This window comes from Bufo bufo, chromosome 3, assembly GCF_905171765.1.
Source record: "Bufo bufo chromosome 3, aBufBuf1.1, whole genome shotgun sequence".
NCBI classification, from domain to species: Eukaryota; Metazoa; Chordata; class Amphibia; order Anura; family Bufonidae; genus Bufo; species Bufo bufo.
This window is the reverse complement of record NC_053391.1, coordinates 705,597,812-705,616,220: the sequence shown is the minus strand read 5'-3', so window position 1 is coordinate 705,616,220 and position 18,409 is coordinate 705,597,812. Positions and strand designations below refer to the sequence as shown.

Sequence of the window (18,409 nt, the reverse complement as noted above, 5' to 3'; positions counted from 1 at the left end):
CTCTTTATTGATCGTATACCCTCTGATTGGCACATGAACAGCAAATGCTTGTTCATTGTTCAATCAATCTTATGAAAGGTTCATATGAGCCCTTGTGGGAGTCATTGTCCATCAGCATCATCAGGAATTCATTAATAAATTGTAATTTTACCGTTTAATGATTTCCCGATGACGCTCTAATATAACTAGTGTGATTACCACAAGGGACACGCAAGGGACATACAGTTGTTAAAGGGGTATTCCCATCTTAGACAATGGAGGCATATCGCTAGGATATGCCCCTTTTGTCTGATAGGTGTGGGGTCCACCAATGCGACCCGCACCTATATTGAGAACAGAGCGGGTAGTGCTGTGGCTGAAGGACACCAGATTTGACGGGGTCCGTCCACCACCGAGCGCTAATCCCCACCTCTCCGATAGAAATGAATGGAGGGCGGCTGCGCTTGTGCAGTGCGCCCTCCTCCACTTTCAGCACTCCGTTCTCGATATAGGTGGTGGGACCAGCAACTATAAGACAATGGGGGCATATCCTAGCAATATGCCCCTATTGTCTAAGATGAGAAAACCCCTTTAAGGCCTCTTGCACACTACTGTATGCCCTCCGAGACATATGGTCAGTGAGCGGGCCATATGTCCTGTAGTGGCATTGATCGTGCCCACGGGAGTACACAGCATCATAGTGCACAACATGGACAACATCATGATGCCATGTACTCCCGTACGCACAATCAATATGGCCCGCTAACGAACACTATACATGTTTTAGTGCATATAGTCGTGTACAAGAGTCCAAAAGGTGTGGTCCGTGATCAGAGCTGAAACCGGTCCGACTTGGAATTTCAACAAGACGGCCCCCAAGAGGTTAGCAACGGAGCATTTAACAGCTAATGACAACCCTGGAGATTTAAATCCATGAAGTGGGGGGACACTTTGAGCTGCTACTCAATCCAAAACGGATCGGCTAAACGGAGGCAAAAACAGAAAAGAATGTGACAAACGGATCCGCATTATGGATCTGTCTGAATGGCTTCCGTTCTTCTACGTTTATTAATTTTATTGACTGATCCTTTTCAAACGGAACCGTGAAAAGCCAGTGTGAAAGTAGCCTTATGTGGTTACCACAGTCTGGCTTTGCATGCCAGGAATTTAAGTTACACTTTATTTTTTTTAATTGAGATAAAGATTAATTTGTGTTACTTTGTGTAAAAAATAAATAAAAAATAACAGCACTAGCTGTGTCCCAATCTATGACATCACTGCAATTCTATAGTGGTGTGATGTAATGGCCATATGAGATGGTGGATTTCAGAGTAGAAAAAAGAAACCTCCGCTTCTCTTGGGGAGCACAGATCGGAGTGCCTTTTTGGCGTTCTAGATTTTTTGGGACCGTATATAAATATTGAAAGCCGGTAAAAACTACAGTGCTAGAAATATAAAACTAACACTATAGTTTCCTCTGCACCCTTTTTGTCAGTTACCCGATTGCTGTGTAAGGCTCTGCCAACATCAGGTCCCTCCTGCGCTCACATTTGGGCCTCCCCATCGGAAAGCATTAACTCAATGCTTTTCTGTAAGGTTTTTAAAGAGCCTGGTTGTCGTCATGCAAAGCTTAATGATGTCCAGTGTTATTTCACGTAGTTAGACTCCGTTAAGGACCCTGAAGTGACTCTAGTGACTGTCTGACAGCCACTAGAAGATGAGATGACCTTGCAAGGTAGCATTTAACAGTGTAGTATTAGTGGGACATGGGCACTGCACCCAAACCCATTACACAAGATGAAATGGTCTTGGTGCCTATAGTGTCCCTTTAAAGAGCAACTTGTTACTCTGCATATTGCTATCTTCTGAAAGTCATCACAGTTATAAGGAAAACTTGTGCATAGGCGCAGTGACAAGAGGACCTATGTGCCCCATAAATTATCACAGTTTGATACAAAGCCATATTTCCTAACAGTCCTGGATTGTTTGATAGAGTCCCAGTTTGGGGTTGCTCTCCATGGTCACACAATAATTAGCAGGTTAACGTTAATTACAGATACATATTTCACTAAACATTTCAAAATTGTTTCGATTTTTTATTTTTTATTTAAAGCAGCAGTAAAAAAAAAATATATCTAACAATATTTGTTAATTTCTCATGTAAGAAAAAACTTAAAAAGTATGTTGTACATTAATTAAATATATAATAATTGCACATGTGGCCCCATTATCAGATATTGTTAGCCGCTCTTTACTCTTAAGAGGCCTCATATACTCCTGACTAGGGCTTGGATGATGCTGTGATGAGATCTTCCTTTAGTACAGCCCTTCTGTATCCAATAGTCTATTATGTAGGGACTCCTCAAGGCGGTTTGCTCCTTCCCTCTGGATCTGTAAAAATCAAAAATGAAGTTAAAACTCACCAAAATGTAACCAGAAAGCATATTACAATCTACAATCTTACAACGCCCACAAATTAAGACCAAACAGGAACAACTTTATCTTAAGTATTTTTTCCTACTCTTGACATGCACTTGAGAAGAGCACTTCCGTTGGCTCCTGGCAGATTAACGCTCCAGGAGCTGAAGTTGACCTTGAGAAAGAAGATACATATAAGGCCTCATGAATACGACCGTTGTGTGCACCCGTGGCCGTTGTTCCGTTTTCCGTGATTTTCTGCGGACCCATTGACTTTCAATGGGTCCGTTGAAAACTCAGAAAATGCACCGTTTGTCATCCGCCTCCGTGATCCGTGTATCCTGTCCGTCAAAAGAATAGGACCTGTCCTATTTTTTTGACGGACAACGGTTCACGGACCCATTCAAATCAATGGGTCCGTGAAAAAACACGGATGCACACAAGATTGGCATCCGTGTCCGTGATCCGTGTCTGTAGGCTACTTTCATACAGACGGATCCGAAGATCTGTCTGCATAAAAGCTTTTTCAGAGCTGAGTTTTCACTTCGTGAAAACTCAGATCCGACAGTATATTCTAACACAGAGGCGTTCCCATGGTGATGGGGACGCTTCTAGTTAGAATATACTACGAACTGTGTACATGACTGCCCCCTGCTGCCTGGCAGCCCCCGATCTCTTACAGGGGGCTGTGATCCGCACAATTAACCCCTCAGGTGCCGCACCTGAAGGGGTTAATTGTGCGTATCATAGTCCCCTGTAAGAGATCGAGGGCTGCCAGGCAGCAGACCCCCCTCCCCAGTTTTAATTTCATTGGTGGCCAGTGCGGCCCCCCCCGGCCTCTATTGTATTAATATCATTGGTGGCCAGTGCGGCCCCCCCTTTAGTGTATTATCATTGGTAGCCAGTGTGCGGCCCCCCCTCCCTCCCTCTATTGTATTATCATTGGTAGCCAGTGTGCGGCCCCCCCCCCTATTGTATTAATATCATTGGTGCCTAGTGTGCGGCCTCCTCTCTCCCCCCCCCCCACCCCGATCATTGGTTGTAGCGGAGAGTTTCGATTAGAGTCCCAATTTAATCGCTGGGGTCCGATCAGTAACCATGGCAACCAGGACGCTACTGCAGTCCTGGTTGCCATGGTTACTTAGCAATATTAGAAGCATCATACTTACCTGCTGCGCTGTCTGTGACCGGCCGGGAGCTCCTCCTACTGGTAAGTGACAGATCATTAAGCAATGCGCCGCACAGACCTGTCACTTACCAGTAGGAGGAGCTCCCGGCCGGTCACAGACAGCGCAGCAGGTAAGTATGATGCTTCTAATATTGCCCCCTGCTGCCTGGCAGCCCCTGATCTCTTACAGGGGGCTATGATACGCACAATTAACCCCTTCAGGTGCGGCACCTGAGAGGTTAATTGTGCTGATCACAGCCCCCTGTAAGAGACCCGGGTGCTTCCAGGCAGCAGGGGGCAGTCATGTACACAGTTCGTAGTATATTCTAACTTGAAGCGTCCCCATCACTATGGGAACGCCTCTGTGTTAGAATATACTGTCGGATATGAGTTTTCACGATGTAACTCAAATCCGATGGTATATTCTAACAGAGGCGTTCCCATGGTGATGGGGACGCTTCAAGTTAAAATATACCATCGGATTGGAGAAAACTCCGAACCGATGGTATAATAGGGACTCCTGACTTTACATTGAAAGTTAATGGGGGACGGATCCGTTTGCAATTGCACCATATTGTGTCAACGTCAAACAGATCTGTCCCCATTGACTTGCATCGTAAGTCAGGACGGATCCGTTTGGCTCCGCACGGCCAGGCGGACACCAAAACGACTTTTTCCTTCATGTCCGTGGATCCTCCAAAAATCAAGGAAGACCCACGGAAGGAAAAAAAGGACACGGATCACAGAACTACAGAACCCGTTTTTGCGGACCGCAAAAAAAAAAAACGGTCGTGTGCATGAGGCCTAAAGGACATTTTAAGTCAAGTAAAAAATACCTTCACCTGCCCTTCATGGCCCCTGGAATACAAGTGGAACAGTGACCATCTGGGTTATTTGCACAATATTCTAAATACATAAATAAAATATCATAAAAATATTAAGTGATTTAGGGTTTAGTCATAATCTCAGAATAGGGTTTAATGCAACAGAGAGTTCCCTTTTATTAACCTGTTTAATTCCTGAAGCAGTGTGTAGGAGATACGGTCACGGTGTAAGCGGTGTGTAGGAGATACGGTCACAGTGTAAGCGGTGTGTAGGAGATACGGTCACGGTGTAAGCGGTGTGTAGGAGATACGGTCACAGTGTAAGCGGTGTGTAGGAGATACGGTCACGGTGTAAGCGGTGTGTAGGAGATACGGTCACAGTGTAGGCAGTGTGTAGGAGATACGGTCACAGTGTAGGCAGTGTGTAGGAGATACGGTCACGGTGTAAGCAGTGTGTAGGAGATACGGTCACGGTGTAAGCAGTGTGCAGGAGATACGGTCACGGTGTAAGCAGTGTGTAGGAGATACGGTCACAGTGTAAGCAGTGTGTAGGAGATACGGTCACGGTGTAAGCGGTGTGTAGGAGATACGGTCACAGTGTAAGCAGTGTGTAGGAGATACGGTCACAGTGTAAGCAGTGTGTAGGAGATACGGTCACGGTGTAAGCAGTGTGTAGGAGATACGGTCACAGTGTAAGCAGTGTGTAGGAGATACGGTCACGGTGTAAGCAGTGTGTAGGAGATACGGTCACGGTGTAAGCAGTGTGTAGGAGATACGGTCACGGTGTAAGCGGTGTGTAGGAGATACGGTCACAGTGTAAGCAGTGTGTAGGAGATACGGTCACGGTGTAAGCAGTGTGTAGGAGATACGGTCACGGTGTAAGCAGTGTGTAGGAGATACGGTCACTGTGTAAGCAGTGTGTAGGAGATACGGTCACGGTGTAAGCAGTGTGTAGGAGATACGGTCACAGTGTAAGCAGTGTGTAGGAGATACGGTCACAGTGTAGGCAGTGTGTAGGAGATACGGTCACGGTGTAAGCAGTGTGTAGGAGATACGGTCACGGTGTAAGCAGTGTGTAGGAGATACGGTCACGGTGTAAGCGGTGTGCAGGAGACTCAGAGGCGGAGATTGCTGAGCTCAGTCTGGTGCTAGCAGCTGCAGTGATCAGACGTGCCTGTGTGAAGCTCCTGCATCCCAGCTTGTGCTCCAGGGTGATTCACCAGCTTTTCCCCTGTAGAGCCACCTGTCTTCCAGGGAGTTTTACCAGCTACTCCCAGTCCAGGCCCTGCCTCTCCCTAGGGAGTTGGTGGGGTCTTGGACCATGGTGTCCAAGACGAGGACCCCTGCTCTCCGGTCAGGGTCGGGGGGGAGCAGGGGGTCCAGGCAACCGGCCCTGAGCGGAAGTGGGGTCAAGAAACCTGGTGATAACAGCCAGGTCCCCCATGAAGACCCAAGAAGGAAAGGTGAAGTCCCTGCGGAGGCTATGGAGGTGTCGTCCCAGGTAGGTTGGGGGTCCCGGTGGGAGGGAGATTCCACCGCCACCTACAGCTCCCGGGTAGCAGCCAACCTACAGAAGTATAAGGAGCTGGGGCGACACCTCAAAGCTCTGAGAAATGAGCTAAAGCTTGAAAGGATAAAAGCAAACAATACCTACAGCAGAAAAAGACTCCCTATTGCGGAGAGGATCAGGGACCTAAAGGTAGTGATTGAAGCTGCCGAGGTGGAAAAGCAGAAGCTGCTTAATGAAAGCGGTCCTTTCAGAGAAAAGCTGGAAAATGAGGACCGCTTCATGGAAATGGAGAGGAAAGGGGAGCAGTGTGGTGAGGGCAGTGATAGTGAGGCAGATACCCCAAAACCCAGTGAGGTAACTGGGTCCAGGGTGACAGCCCAGCCTGAGCCTGCCCCTGCACCCCCTGAATTCCGGGAGCTGCTGCAGAGCCTGGAGTGCAGAAGTGGGATCCCAGCTGAGCAAGTTGGATTGCCTCCATCTGACGACAGCGCCTCCTATGCAAGTGACTTCAGCGAGGAAGAGAGCGGGAGCGGTGGGGGTCTTATGGAACAGATCCGGCTGCTGGAATCCCCTATGGAGTTTAAGGATTTTGCCTTTGGCGATGAATTATTGCAAGACAGAGAAGGGAAGAGAAGGGAAGAAAAAAACCAAAAAAAGCAAAAAGAGCAAAGAACAAAAATTTGAAGTTCGCTATGTATATGTTCCTGTGGCTCCCTCTGTGCGGGCTGAAAAGTCCGTGCAGGGTGAGCCGCAGGTGTGTCCTCTGGGTCCCGCTGTCATGGCGGGGTCAGGTGCTGGAAAGACGGCGCAGGACGCCGGCGTTGCCGGCAATAGAGGAGGCGGGGCTAGCTGCGGTGCTGGCCAGTTGGGAGCCCCTGGCGCTGTGGGCTGCTCTCCTGTGGGAGGGGGGAGTGGCTTGGCGCTGGGGTCCGCTCCCATGGAAAAAGTGTCCCCGTCCGCCGCCTCGGTGAGCGCTTGTGGCGTGGAGCTGAGGCGGTACGGCAGCGACGCTGCTCCTCCCACACATGGGCGGAGCCTAAAGGTCCTGGAGATGGGGACGAGAGACGGTGCGGTGAGCGCGGCTGGGGGCGTGCCTGGGGATGCTCCCGGCGATGCTCCCTTGTCTGGGGGCGGAGCTGGGGGTGTGTCCGGGGACGCGCCCAAGCAGCAGCGCACAGTGGCGGCGGGAGTGGCGGCAGCAGGAGAAGCGGGGACTGGTGTGGCTGGGAGCAGTGGTTCTACAGCGCACCAGTTCCCCATTAAAATTAAAATAAAAAAGGTGAAGAATGTTAAGAGGGCCAAAAAGGCTAAGAGGTTAAAAGCGGGGTTTGTATCCCCCGGTGCAGTGGCCGACTACATAAAGACCGGGTTTATTGCTGGGGACCCTGCCTCCTCCTCCGGCGCTGAATCAAGCGCTGGAAAGGGGGAGGTAATGGTAACCGGCGCCCAAGTATTGAGGGAGGCCGGCAGCGATAACATAGATATGAATACGAATACTGTAATGAATGTCTCTGCTGGCCCAGCGGTTTGTTCGCGGGGGGGCGGCTCCTGGAAAAGGGGTTGCTCCTGGCGGACAAACGTGTGATGGGTCTCCGGCCGCTGGGGCTGGGGGGGCTATGGAGGTGGGGGTCGGTGGGACACCGGTGGCTGGAGTAGCTGCTGGTGCGCCTGTTAAACCGGCCGGTGCCTCCGTGGCCTCTCGGGCTTCTGGGGTCGGTGGCCAAAAGAGTGTGGGAGAGTGTGTTAGGGCTGCGGGCCCGGTCTCTGGTGGTGGGGTGAATGCGGGGGGGCGATCGGCCGCTGAGAAAGCGGCTGCGGGCCCCCGTGCGGCCCCTCCGGGGGGACGGGGTGCGGTATCTGCGTTAGGCATGGTGGGGGAGGGGGGGGCCGGCTCGGCTGCCCCTCCCGCGTCCGTGGCGCCTGGCAGAAGTTATGCCAGTGTGGCTGCGGCCGTGGGGGGGGAGGGGCTGTCCTCGTTGGCTTCCTCGCTCTCACAGTCCGGTGATGGTGACTTGCAGCGGCGACTGCTGGAGGCCCTCAAAAAGGGGGAGAGCTCCATCACTGTAGAGGGAAAGAAGGTTGATCTGTCGTTCTGGTTCAACAGACATGGCGTGAGGGCTTTCCGAGAGCAGAATGGGGGCGAGACCGCCTGGTCGTCACCTACAACCGGCCCTGGGGTCAGACGGAATGTGGTCTGTCTCAAGTGGAGTAGCGATGAAGCTTGCCCTACAAGAAAGAGGGTGGCGGAGCTCCTGCTTGGGATGGGTTTCAAGGCGACCGACATCTTTGCCTTGATCCATCCGTACGGCTCCAAGGAGTTCGACGTCAGCTTTGTCCGGCCGGAGGGGCTGGAGCTCTTCTGGTCCGGGTATGAGCTGGCGAAGAACACGCCGGACTGGCGCGGTTTCCTTGCGAAAGCAATAACCCGTCAGAGTGAGGTCAAGAGAGTGACCGTTTTGACCCGTAACGAGTCGCTCTCTTGTGTTGACATCATGACCTGGCTGGGCAGGTATGGAGAGATCCAGGGGGTTCCATCCAAGAACCTGGACGAGTTTGGCATTTGGTCGGGCGCCTGGACGTTTAACATCAAACTCAAGCGTCTGGGGAGTACGGTTTCCCACATTCCATCATCTGCCTTTATCGGCCGTGACAGGATTTTGGTTTTCTACAGGGGGCAGCCTAAGCTCTGTCACAAGTGCGGCAGCCCCTCACACTTCAGCGCCAGCTGCCAAGTGCAGAAGTGCGCGCTGTGTGGGGGGACCGGTCATCTAGCCGCATCTTGTGGGGAGATTAGATGCAACCTGTGCGGTGAACTCGGTCACCCTTTCAGTCGTTGTCCTCTCTCTGAGGTCAATGCGGCCCGAGCTCACGCAGGAGCGGGCCGGGAGGTCCCTTCGGCTGAGGCGGGTGCTGGCGGAGACGGCAGAGTTCAGGGGTCGGTGAAGAACAAAGATGGTCCGTCCCGGCAGAGGCGGAGGGAGAGGCGCCAGGCGGAGAGGGAGCGGGAGGAACCCCGTCCTGGGGTGATGCCTGCCCCTTCCCAAGCGGCTGCCCCTCCTGCATCGGAGACCCTAGGGGACAGGGAGCTGAATGAGGAGAACGAAAGACTGGAGCGTGCCGAGGGGACTCTGTCCTCGCACTATGAAAGCGCCGCAGAGGATAGCGGGACGGAGTCCAAAATAATTAGACGGAAACGCCGTACTAAGAAAAGACCCGGCTCGACCAAAGTAGCCAGGGAGGGCCTAACCGACTCCCCTCTGGAGCTCTCCAACCGGTTTCTCACCTTGGATGAGACCTCCGCCTCCTCTTCTTCTGGGGAGGAGGTTGAAGGTGGGAGACCGGGGGCGAAGGAGGGAAGGCCTTCGGGAGGCCCCGCGCCCCCCTCTGGTGGGGATGTAAGGTCCTCAGGAGGGGTGGCAAAACCGGGCCCTGAGACCGAGGAAGCCAGGGGTGGTGCGCGGGGGGAGGCGGTGGTGACAAATGAGATGGACACCACCGTCTCCCTCAAGAGGGGTCGTGCCGCCTTAGAAGACAGCCCCGGGAGAGGGAGGGTTGGGAAGAAGGCCGTCTAACTCGATCACTCTGTATGGCGGCACCCGCTCTGCTGACACTGGCGACCATTAATGTCGCCAGCATTAAGTCGGATGCGGCTCGTTTCGCGGCCTTTGATTTTCTCAGCCGAATTGGGGCTGACGTTTTGTTTTTGCAAGAGACCAGGCTGCCAGATTTGGTGGCGATTCACGAAGCCAGGAGGGAGTGGAGATCAGGGCCCTCCTACTGGTCTCTTGCGGCCGAGCCGTATAGCGGAGTGGCGGTCCTTTTTACCGCACCGGTAGAAAGCCGACGAGTGATCGAGTTGGAAATGGGGAGGTGTTTGATCCTGGATGTCCTCATGAAGGGACAAGAACTGCGCCTAATTAACATCTATGGGCCCCAGACCAAACGGGACAGGAAAAGTCTCTTTATGAGGATCAAGCCTTTTCTTTTTACGAGTCGGCAGGTGGTCTTTGGAGGGGATTTCAACACGATCACGAGGTCCCAGGATAGGGGAGGCGCCAGAGACCGGCTGGCTTACGATAGCATCTCTTTAAATAGCGTAGCTAGCGAGGCTCGCCTGGTGGATGTCCACATCAGGCATACCCCAGGCCACGGGGGTTTCACTTATTATAGAGGAAGTCAGACTAGGTCTAGAATAGACAGGTTTTATTTAAAGGAGGAGGCTATTTTCTCGCCCTTAAGGGTCGTAGAGGTAGAATTCTAGAATAGCCGCGAGGATATCTCCAGGGTGAAATCTTTGCTCAGGGGGTGCCAGTACGATAGGCACACGTCTTTGGTTTTTGAGAGGGACTTCGGGAAGTACCGCTCGCCCGACCCTTACAGAAACTGCAAGATGTCAGTGAGTAGTAAGTTGGTGACGGGACTGGTCGATAGTACGGGATCTCTGAACCGGTCCAGATCGGGGATCCTGGAAGTCGTCAGATCCTTCTACTCGCGCCTCTTGGGAAAGAAGGATCTGGATCGGGACAAGATGTCGGCTTTCCTGGCTGACATCGCCCCTGAGTCGGGAGCTCACCTCTCTTTTGACGTTTTGGTGGAAGAGATCAGGAAGGAGGAAGTAATCCTGGCGGTGGAAGGGTTAGCTCTGAAGATGTCGCCGGGCCCGGATGGCTTAACATCCGAGTTTTATAAGGCCTTTAAGGACTCTTTATGTCCCCTTTTGACTGAGGTATTCAATGAGTGTCTATCCTCGGGCACTCTGCCGAAGTCAATGAGGAGGTCAGCCCTGATCCTTCTGTCAAAGGGTAAAGATCCGAGCCGTATCGAGAACTGGCGTCCCATAGCGCTTCTCAATACGGACAGAAAGATTCTGGCCAAGATACTGTTCAATCGGTTGGTGAAATTTGCACCCCAGCTCCTTTCGGTGGCCCAGCATTGCTCGGTTCCAGGCCGCAGTACTCTCAGTGCTGTGCTCGGTGTCCGAGAGGCAGTGGAGCGGAGTAGAGCGGGTCACTGGAAGGGGTACATGCTGTCCTTAGATCAGGCAAAGGCGTTTGATCGGGTGAACCACGAGTACCTCTGGTCGGTCCTTCTGAAGTACGGCCTGCCGGGGGGGTTTGTTGATTGGTTAAAGATCTTGTACGCGGGGGCGGAGAGTTTCCCGCTTGTGAACGGTTGGTCTGGCTGCTCTTTTGAGGTTGGGTCTGGCGTTCGTCAGGGTTGTCCTTTGAGCCCGCTTTTATACGTGTTCGCGATCGATCCCTTTCTTAAGAGGATCGATCGTGGTCCGTTGGCGGGAGTCGGGATGGATCCGGCAGCGCCGGAAGCCGCTCTGAGGGCAGTAGCGTACGCCGACGACGTCACCGTTTTCGTGTCCTCGAGAGGGGAGGCGGAGTACGTGATGTCTGAGGTGGACAGCTACTCGGAGGCATCCGGGTCCATGATCAATCGGGATAAGTGCGAGAGTCTCTGGCTGGGAGGGGGTGATCCAGTGTTCGATCTCCCGGACACCCTTCCGGGGCCCCAGTCGTCAGCAAAAGTTCTAGGCATCCATTTCGGCCACGGGGATTATCCCACCCAAAATTGGGACGACAGGCTCAAGATCGCCGCTCAGAAGGTCGGCCAGTGGAAGGGTTGGTCTTTGACCCTCAGGGAAAGGGTGAATCTGATCAAGACTTACCTTCTCCCTTTGCTTATCTATTTGGGTAGCGTGTGTATCTTGCCAGAGCCTCTCTGGACTCGGGTTTATAGCCTGTTCTTCCAGCTTTTATGGGGGAATAGGCTGAACCTGATCAAGAGAGAGGTGACTTATCGCACGAGGAGACTAGGGGGGTTATCTATGGTCAACCCCGTGGTGTTTCTCGTGAACACCTTTGTTAAGATCAATTTGGCAAACCTCTGGATGGAGAGGGCTCCTCCGTGGATAGTCTCCTGCAGGGGGTGGTTTCGGCCTTTCTTCCAGGAATGGGAGACAGGAGGGCGAGTGAAGGACTTGCGTACGCCTCACGGATATCTTCCGGCTTATGTCACCCCGATTCTGAAGGTGATCCGCCGGTGGGGTTTGGAGGTGAGGGAAATCAGGACTCTGTCAAGGAGATCCCTTGACGAGAGGGTCTTGTTGTCCCACTTTCAGAAGCCCCTGGCCCTCAAGGATTGCCCAAGCCGGGATCTAGACAAGGGGTTACAGTTGCTAAATTCTGCAAGGATCCCCTTGAAGTTTTGGGACTTGGCTTGGCGCTGCTTTCACGGGAGGCTGTATGTAAGGGACAACCTGAAGTACAGGAACTCTGAGGAAAGGGGTTGTCCCCGGGAGGAGTGCGGCTCCATACTGGAAAGTATGGAGCACTTCCTGCTTCATTGTCCTTTTAATACAGAGGTGTATGAACGGGTGGGAGCTTCCATTGGCTGGCCCAGGCTAGCCAGCCTCTCCTATGCGGAGTGGGCCTACGGAGTGTTCAGAGACCTGGGAAGGAGGGACCCGTGCACAAGTTTTTTAGTTAGCATAGTGGTTAGGTTCTACACGTGGAACGCACGGTGTTTAGTTTCTACGCAGCAGAAAGTCCTCCCGGTGGACGAGGTTTGTAGGAACATCTTGGGTGGCCTGGTGAAGGTGCGTTCTCTTGAGTATGAGAGACTGGGTACCAGTAGGGCCTCTCTCCTCTGGAGAGGCTTTGCTTTTGATGTACCGTAAGTCTAGTCGTACTGTTCCTGGTGGTGGGCTGACGCTTCCACACTAGATTTTTGTTTTGTAGTAAGTTGAGGTTTTGAAAAAGGCTTGCAAAGACCGAACTTGGGCCTTCGGGAGTTGGTTATGTAGTTATGTGAGTTATGTTTGCTAGAGGAGGGAAAGTTGGGATTAGTTAGTTAGGTTGGGTGGGTGAGGAAGGGGGGGATAATTTTTATGTGTCCTTTTGTGTTTTGAGTGGGGAGGCCTGCATCTAGCCCTGGACTATGCGGACATGGGAGGACATGGGGCGAGGGGCTAGATGTGGGTGGTGAAGGAAGGGCTGGCCTTGGACTATGCGGACATGATAGAGACATGAGGCGAAGGTCAGCCCTGGGTGTCGGGTGATGGGTAAAAGGATAGTGTGAGTAGGGATAGAATAGGTTAGGTTGGTGATTTTTCTATAAACAGGTGACGGGAGAAAAAAGGAAAAAAAAAAAAAAAAAAAAAAAGGGAAATATATATATAAATAATTATGTATATATTTGGCAAAGTCGCCTTGTTGTTTTTTTTGGCAAAGGTCGCCTTTATTTATTTAGTTATATTGATTTATTTATGTTTATGTTTGTTATTTTCTGTTCATTATATACTTTTCTGTTTATGACGATTAGTCCTATTTCTGTTTGGGTTTTACAGCCGGGCGGCCAGGTAAGGTTTTATAGTTATAAGGTTAGTTGTTAAGTTTGATATGTTGTTGGGGCATGAATGTGAGTGTGAGTGTGGATGTATGTGGCTGGGCCAGTAATAACATTGTTTTATGAGTATTGTTTTATTTGAAATTGTTTGTTTTATTTTGTAAAGTTTTGTACTTTTATAATAAAAAGAGTAGCAGTGTGTAGGAGATACGGTCACAGTGTAGGCAGTGTGTAGGAGATACGGTCACGGTGTAGGCAGTGTGTAGGAGATACGGTCACAGTGTAAGCAGTGTGTAGGAGATACGGTCACAGTGTAAGCAGTGTGTAGGAGATACGGTCACAGTGTAAGCAGTGTGTAGGAGATACGGTCACAGTGTAAGCAGTGTGTAGGAGATACGGTCACGGTGTAAGCAGTGTGTAGGAGATACGGTCACGGTGTAAGCAGTGTGTAGGAGATACGGTCACGGTGTAAGCAGTGTGTAGGAGATACGGTCACGGTGTAAGCAGTGTGTAGGAGATACGGTCACAGTGTAAGCAGTGTGTAGGAGATACGGTCACGGTGTAAGCAGTGTGTAGGAGATACGGTCACAGTGTAAGCAGTGTGTAGGAGATACGGTCACGGTGTAAGCAGTGTGTAGGAGATACGGTCACAGTGTAAGCAGTGTGTAGGAGATACGGTCACGGTGTAAGCAGTGTGTAGGAGATACGGTCACGGTGTAATCAGTGTGTAGGAGATACGGTCACGGTGTAAGCAGTGTGTAGGAGATACGGTCACGGTGTAAGCAGTGTGTAGGAGATACGGTCACGGTGTAAGCAGTGTGTAGGAGATACGGTCACGGTGTAAGCAGTGTGTAGGAGATACGGTCACGGTGTAAGCAGTGTGTAGGAGATACGGTCACGGTGTAATCAGTGTGTAGGAGATACGGTCACGGTGTAAGCAGTGTGTAGGAGATACGGTCACGGTGTAAGCAGTGTGTAGGAGATACGGTCACGGTGTAAGCAGTGTGTAGGAGATACGGTCACAGTGTAAGCAGTGTGTAGGAGATACAGTCGTTTAATTCTCCATCGTCACAGTATTTAGTTACCTCATCAGTATTACAGTCACTCACATTGGTTGAATTGGCACATGGATACACATGTGAGCAGTAACGCCACGTCAAGGCTCCAACCCTTGTTACTGACCAGTCACACACACCATGCTTTTCATTCATACGCATTTGGTATTCCAGATGTTTTGGACTACACCTCCCATACTGCTTTGCCAGCATGATGGGAGATGTAATTCACAGCATGTGGACGGCCTATGGTTGCCGACCTGTGAACTCGCGGTGATCACCGTACACAATGCTGAAGTAGCGGTGCAAACAGGAGCAGCTTGTCACCTGTCAGATGCCCCTTCACTGCTCCAGCCGGGGGCGCGGGCCTCAACATGGGCTTCTTCATTCCACCTTAGGTACTTCGTGTTCCATAGGAGAACATGCTGGTCAGAGTTGGGACACTAAAAAAAACAGGTTAGAGTAAATGGCAGAACAGACGCAGGGCAGCAGACGGACGGTCCACACATACACAGCAGACAGACACACGGATTGTGGGAGACACAGAGACGGTGATTACAGAATCCAGTGAGCGACGGATTTGGTGGCAGATGTGTCCCTCTGGCTGGGGGGCAGCTTCTCATCCTTCTCCGAGTGACGAGGTGGCTGCAGTTTCGTAGCAAAAAGCATGCCATGGCAGAGGAGAGCTAGGGAAAAATATTTTTGGGGGAAACTAGGGTTGTACACATCTTACACACAGGCCACACGTGCTGCACAGCTCCCCCAAATATAATACACTGCCCCCAAACATCTAACGCACAGGCGACCCCAATATACTTCACAGACCCCCCATATACTGCAAAGACCACCCCAATATATAGCACAGACACCCCCCCATATACTGCACAGACACTGCACAGACACCCCCCCAAGATATTGCACCGACAGCCCCCCATATACTACACAGCCCGCAATATACTGCGCAGACAACCCCCCCAATATAATGAACAGACCCCCAATATACTGTGCGCAGACACCCCCCCAAGATATTGCACAGACGGCCCCCCATATACTGCACAGACACTGCACAGACACCCCCCCAATATATTGCACCGACAGCCCCCCATATACTACACAGATAGCCCGCAATATACTGCGCAGACAACCCCCCCAATATAATGAACAGACCCCCCCAATATACTGCGCAGCCCCCCATGTCTGAGAGGGTTGGGAGCAGGGAGAGACTGACCTGATAGAACAGTCAGGATGCTCCAGATGATCAGACCCCGCGCGTGCGCTGTGAGAGGTAGGGAGATTTTATAGAACATTTTCGGGATGAGAGATCTCCCTGTCCGCCGCGCGTGCGCACTGGCCCATAATTTTTGCCTTCCCTGTAACGCTGCTGAGGCTCCCGGCGCATGCGCGGTGGGCCATAAATCTAACCTACCTCGGCGCGTTCACATGCACTGGCCGTGAAATTTTGCTGCCCTAGCTGGTTCTGCGCAGGCGCCAACACACCTTCTTTTCAGCCACTGAGGTGGCGAGATCAGCGACACACCTCCTTCAGAGCCTTCCTATGCCGCTACGTCACTGCCGGAAGTGACGAGGCAGCAAATTTGTATGGGCAGCAGATTTGCACAGAACACCGGTGCGCAGATGGCAGTCCTTCGTAATCTATGGTGCACTTCAGTCCTCCACCACCAGGCGTCCTCCTGAGTACAGAGCCGCTCTATCCCTCATGTCTCTTCATTCTTTTACTTTCTGTTTTCCGGGGCTTGTCTATCTCTCTGCTGTCAGGCTCTGTGTCGGCAGTGACCCATGCGGCCATCCACCGCGAGGGGGAGCTGGTCTGCAGTTAGCCGCTCCGCCTGCTTCCTCCCTCTCTCTGTGGTTTCATCACATGGACCCTGAGAGGAGCCTGCAAGATCAGCAGACATGTGAGTAGTCACCGGATAAAAAGTCCTGTCTACTAACACAGCGATACAATGTAACTGTGATATAATACTACAGCCGCACACAGCGATACACTGTAACTGTGATATAATACTACAGCCGCACACAGCGATACAATGTAACTGTGATATAATACTACAGCCGCACACAGCGATACACTGTAACTGTGATATAATACTACAGCCGCACACAGCGATACAATGTAACTGTGATATAATACTACAGCCGCACACAGCGATACAATGTAACTGTGATATAATACTACAGCCGCACACAGCGATACAATGTAACTGTGATATAATACTACAGCCGCACACAGCGATACAATGTAACTGTGATATAATACTACAGCCGCACACAGCGATACAATGTAACTGTGATATAATACTACAGCCGCACACAGCGATACAATGTAACTGTGATATAATACTACAGCCGCACACAGCGATACAATGTAACTGTGATATAATACTACAGCCGCACACAGCGATACAATGTAACTGTGATATAATACTACAGCCGCACACAGCAATACAATGTAACTGTGATATAATACTACAGCCGCACACAGCGATACAATGTAACTGTGATATAATACTACAGCCGCGCACAGCGATACAATGTAACTGTGATATAATACTACAGCCGCACACAGCGATACAATGTAACTGTGATATAATACTACAGCCGCACACAGCGATACACTGTAACTGTGATATAATACTACAGCCGCACACAGCGATACAATGTAACTGTGATATAATACTACAGCCGCACACAGCGATACAATGTAACTGTGATATAATACTACAGCTGCACACAGCGATACAATGTAACTGTGATATAATACTACAGCCGCACACAGCGATACACTGTAACTGTGATATAATACTACAGCCGCACACAGCGATACACTGTAACTGTGATATAATACTACAGCCGCACACAGCGATACAATGTAACTGTGATATAATACTACAGCCGCACACAGCGATACACTGTAACTGTGATATAATACTACAGCCGCACACAGCGATACAATGTAACTGTGATATAATACTACAGCCGCACACAGCGATACAATGTAACTGTGATATAATACTACAGCCGCACACAGCGATACAATGTAACTGTGATATAATACTACAGCCGCACACAGCGATACAATGTAACTGTGATATAATACTACAGCCGCACACAGCGATACAATGTAACTGTGATATAATACTACAGCCGCGCACAGCGATACAATGTAACTGTGATATAATACTACAGCCGCACACAGCGATACAATGTAACTGTGATATAATACTACAGCCGCACACAGCGATACACTGTAACTGTGATATAATACTACAGCCGCACACAGCGATACAATGTAACTGTGATATAATACTACAGCCGCACACAGCGATACAATGTAACTGTGATATAATACTACAGCCGCACACAGCGATACAATGTAACTGTGATATAATACTACAGCCGCACACAGCAATACAATGTAACTATAATAGTGTAATATAATACTACAGCCGTACACAGCGATACAATGTAACTGTAATCAGTGTAATATACTACTACAGCCGGACACAGCGATACAATGTAACTGTAATAGTGTGATATAATACTACAGCTGCACACAGCGATACAATGTAACTGTAATATAATACTACAGCCGCACACAGCGATACAATGTAACTGTAATCAGTGTAATATACTACTACAGCCGCACACAGCGATACAATGTAACTGTAATCCTTTTAATATAATACTACAGCCGCACACAGCGATACAATGTAACTGTAATCAGTGTAATATACTACTACAGCTGCACACAGCGATACAATGTAACTGTAATCCTTTTAATATACTACTACAGCCGCACACAGCGATACAATGTAACTATAATCTGTGTAATATAATACTACAGCCGCACACAGCGATACAATGTAACTGTAATCAGTGTAATATAATACTACAGCCGCACACAGCGATACGATGTAACTATAATCAGTGTAATATAATACTACAGCCGCACACAGCGATACAATGTAACTGTAATATAATACTACAGCCGCACACAGTGATACAATGTAACTGTAATAGTGTGATATAATACTACAGCTGCACACAGCGATACAATGTAACTGTAATATAATACTAC

The 18,409-nt window shown here is 50.4% G+C and overlaps 1 protein-coding gene and 1 long non-coding RNA gene across 2 annotated transcripts in view; one reads left to right on the top strand and one right to left on the bottom strand.

The window, feature by feature from the left end:
- Nucleotides 1-2,210: 2,210 nt before the first annotated feature.
- LOC120994246 lies at nucleotides 2,211-15,814 on the bottom strand. The gene is made up of 3 exons (XR_005777369.1): nucleotides 15,539-15,814; nucleotides 14,638-14,753; nucleotides 2,211-2,572 (listed from the first exon to the last, which is right to left on the bottom strand). It is a non-coding gene; the product is annotated as an uncharacterized LOC120994246 (long non-coding RNA).
- Nucleotides 15,815-15,942: 128 nt separating this feature from the next.
- RRP8 (ribosomal RNA processing 8) overlaps nucleotides 15,943-18,409 on the top strand; it is a 28,475-nt gene continuing 26,008 nt past the window's right edge. The window contains exon 1 of the mRNA XM_040426761.1: nucleotides 15,943-16,226. The gene's annotated coding sequence lies outside the window, so the exon portion shown is untranslated. The remainder of the gene's footprint in view (nucleotides 16,227-18,409) is intronic.